We start from the raw sequence: 4507 nt of genomic DNA on the forward strand, positions 1-4507 counted from the left end.
CCGTGATTTCTTTCTTTTTTTTTTTTTTTAAATTTTCACTGTATTATTATTATTTCTTCATTTAATCACACATCATGGATCTCTCCTAAGCCAACAATTTCCTTGCAAAGCATATTTTTCTGTGGGCATCCTTTATTCATTCAGTCATTTTCCTATAGATTGCTGACAGTGTTACAGTGAATATATACATTAATTTATGTATGTGTTACAATGTTTAGGGCTCCCCAGGTGGTGCTAATGGTAGAGAACACGCCTGCCAATGCAGGAGATGCAAGAGATACAGGTTCAATCCCTGGGTCAGGAGATCCCCTAAAGGAGGGCATGGTAATCCACTCCAGTATTCACACCTGAAGAATCTCATGGACAGAGGAGCCTGGCAGGCTACTGTCCATAGGGTCACAAAGAATTAGATATGACTGAAGTGACTTAGCACAGCACACAACATTTAATGTGGAATAGATGCTGAGGAGTGGAATCACTGGGTCAAAACGGTATGAATATTTTTTTTTTTTTATGGATGTCTTTTTTTTTTTTTTTTAATTTTTTTAATTAAAATTTTCCTGAACCCTCCTCCCTCCTCCCTCCCCATACCATCCCTCTGGGTCGTCCCAGTGCACCAGCCCCAAGCATCCAGCATCATGCATTGAACCTGGACTGGCATCTCGTTTCATACATGACATTTCACATGTTTCAATACCATTCTCCCAAATCTTCCCACCCTCTCCCTCTCCCACAGAGTCCATAAGCCTATTCTATACATCAGTGTCTCTTTTGCTGTCTCGTATACAGGGTTATTGTTACCATCTTTCTAAATTCCATATATATGCGTTAGTATACTGTATTGGTGTTTTTCCTTCTGGCTTACTTCACTCTGTATAATAGGCTCCAGTTTCATCCACCTCATTAGAACTGATTCAAATGTATTCTTTTTAATGGCTGAGTAATACTCCATTGTGTATATGTACCACTGCTTTCTTATCCATTCATCTGCTGATGGACATCTAGGTTGCTTCCATGTCCTGGCTATTATAAACAGTGCTGCGATGAACATTGGGGTACACGTGTTTCTTTCCCTTCTGGTTTCCTTAGTGTGTATGCCCAGCAGTGGGATTGCTGGATCATAAGGCAGTTCTGTTTCCAGTTTTTTAAGGAATCTCCACACTGTTCTCTATAGTGGCTGTACTAGTTTGCCAGCCACTAGATGTTTATTTTACTAATTATCTGCTATTTATTTTTGTACTAGATGTTTATTTTACTAATTATCTGCCGTGATTTCTTTAGCTGCCTGGCAGAAGGGTTTTTGACTCTCCTTTTGCAGACAGAATTGCTTGATAAGATTGATAGAGTCCAGCAGAACTGGGGAGACCGGCCTTTTCCAAACCTGCGTTGCTTTCAAGCAACTGCAGCGGAAATCAAGCAAAGCACCCAAGGGAAGGAGACCCAATGAGATCACACACAGTGAAGAGAGTGAGATTTTTATGATGGTGCTTAGCAGCTATAGCCTGGAAAAGCCCATGGACAGAGGAGCCTGGTGGGCTGCGGTCCATGGGGTCGCTAAGAGTGGGACACGACTGAGAGACTTCACTTTCACTTTTCACTTTCATGCATTGGAGAAGGAAATGGCAACCCACTCCAGTGTTCTTGCCTGGAGAGTCCCAGGGACCGGGGGAGCCTGGTGGGCTGCCGTCTATGGGGTCGCAAAGAGTTGGGCACGACTGAAGCGACTTAGCAGCAGCAGCAGCAGCAGCGGCTATAGACATGTGGAAAGACATTAGAATTTACTCATAATTGACTAGCACAAACTAAGTGATAATTGAATAGCATTTATAGGTTACAGGTGGATGGTAAAGAATGATCTGGTGAGTGAACAAATGCAGGGACAAACATTAGTTAAGCATTAACAGTGATGGACTTTTCATGTGTATAAATCTTCCCCGTGGCTCTGTGAGATAAAACTGCTATTTTACTTTTATAAGGGAGGAAACTGAGGCTATGCATGAGATACAAGTGACCAAGCTGATGGAGCCAGAATCTGGAGACTTCTGAATACAGATTTCCCTTGCTTTGGGTTGTTTAAAAATGTACCTGGGACTTTGTTGTTATGCAAGGATGGTGAGACCAACAGCTCAGGAGACAACTGCCACCAAAAAGATAAGAGTTTGTTACTCACAGTTCTCAAGAGGAAAGGGCAAATGTCAATACACAGAGCTACTTGGGGAACACCAAGTCTGGTTAGGAGGCAGAAGAGTGAGGAAAAGATTGGACACAAAACTTTATTGTGGTGGTTGCAAGAAGGAATGGGCAAGCAGGCTAAGCAGCTGAGCTTAGGACTGGGTAATTTGAGTGATTTCAGCAGACGCTAAGATATTGGGGGAGTCTACCTATCAGGTACCTGAATCCTGGAGTGGTTTAGAGCAGAGGGATCCTATCCTCAAGAGCAGGGACCAGTAAAAGGAAGCAGGTGGGGGTATGGATTTGGGATTCATTGGTTGTATATGAAAGGCATGCCCACGGGCAAGCTGTTAGCCATCTCTAGGAATCAGTTAACCTTGAGAGGAGCAATTCTGTCCCCAGATCTGCAAAGCTCCAAGATAGCAATGTATCATAAAATATAGGAAATTTAAAACATGATTGATGCTTCATGGGCAAAATGTATAGTTTTATATCTGAGATTAGAAGTACCTAATGACTTATATTCTGGAAGCTTATGATGTGGTCTTCCAAAATACAGCTGAAAATTAAGCTAAAATGTTTGACAGCCATTTTTAAATAGTTTAAAGTTCTATTCTGTGTTTTGGGTTCATCCCAAAGCAAAACCTTTATCCCTGGCTCTAATCTTATTGCCTTGCCAATTTTTAAGAAAGTGTCTTCCTTGGCTGGGAGGCAGGCCCCCTTGTGTGTACCACAGCTGTCTGTTGGTGTGACAACTCATTTCCCAATTTTTCTCTCAAACTTCAGAGACTATGGTTATTTAAGAATATAACCCATGTTATCTTTGCCTCTCCATTTTTGGATGAGTTGAAGTCCACAGGCAGAAATCTCCTCTCTTGCGTTCATGCATACCTCTTATTCAATAGTCATTATGATAATGCTTATAAAATTATCTGCGTTTTCTTGAGCATTTACTCTGTGTCTGGCATTGTGCTAATTATTTTATATGCATGTGAAAGTCACTCAGTCGTGTCCAACTCTTTGCAATCCCATGGGTTATAGTCCATGGAATTCTCCAGGCCAGAATACTGGAGTGGGTAGCCTTTCCCTTCTCCAGTGGATCTTCCCAACCCAGGAGTTGAACCAGGGTCTCCTGCATTGCAGGCAGATTCTTTACCAACTGAGCTATCTGGGAGGAGAAGGGGATGACAGAAGATGAGATGGTTGGATGGCATCACCAACTCAAGGGACATGAGTTTGAGCAAGCTCCGGGAGTTGGTGATGGACAGGGAAGCCTAGTGTGCTGCAGTCCATGGGGTGGCAAAGAGTTAGATATGACTGAGTGACTGAACTGATTTTATATCCATTTTGTGATTTTTATCCTTGCAGCAACTCTCTGAGATAAATATTGTTAGTCCAATTTTTGAGATGAGGGAACCAGAGCAGGGAATGTAAATAAATCCCTGAGACCAGTAGGGCTGTGCCTAATTCAGCCCCAAGTCTGTCTGACATCAGTGCTAATGCTTTTCACCATTAGCTGCCTTCCAATCTTCAGTGTACATTTTTCTATTAGAACAGGGTACCTATAAAACTCCTAGAGAAGAACATAGGCAAAACACTCTCTGACATACATCACAGCAGGATCCTCTATGACCCACCTCCCAGAATATTGGAAATAAAAGCAAAAATAAACAAATGGGACCTAATTAAAATTAAAAGCTTCTGCACATCAAAGGAAACTATAAGCAAGGTGAAAAGACAGCCTTCAGAATGGGAGAAAATAATAACAAATGAAGCAACAGACAAACAACTAATCTCAAAAATATACAGGCAACTCCTACAGCTCAATTCCTGAAAAATAAATGACCCAATCAAAAAATGAGCCAAAGAACTAAATAGACATTTCTCCAAAGAAGACATACAGATGGCTAACAAACACGAAAAGATGCTCAACATCACTCATTATCAGAGAAATGCAAATCAAAACCACTATGAGGTACCATTTCACGCCGGTCAGAATGGCTGCGATCCAAAAGTCTACAAGCAATAAATGCTGGAGAGGGTGTGGAGAAAAGGGAACCCTCTTACACTGTTGGTGGGAATGCAAACTAGTACAGCCACTATGGAGAACAGTGTGGAGATTCCTTAAAAAACTGGAAATAGAACTGCCTTATGACCCAGCAAAACTGCTCGGCATACACACTGAGGAAACCAGAAGGGAAAGAGATACGTGTACCCCAATGTTCATCGCAGCACTGTTCATAATAGCCAGGACATGGAAGCAACCTAGATGTCCATCAGCAGATGAATGGATAAGAAAGCTGTGGTACATATACACAATGGAGTATTACTCCTG

The sequence above is a fragment of the Bison bison genome, unplaced genomic scaffold (assembly GCF_000754665.1).
Source record: "Bison bison bison isolate TAMUID 2011002044 unplaced genomic scaffold, Bison_UMD1.0 scf7180017864218, whole genome shotgun sequence".
Classification (NCBI taxonomy): domain Eukaryota; kingdom Metazoa; phylum Chordata; class Mammalia; order Artiodactyla; family Bovidae; genus Bison; species Bison bison.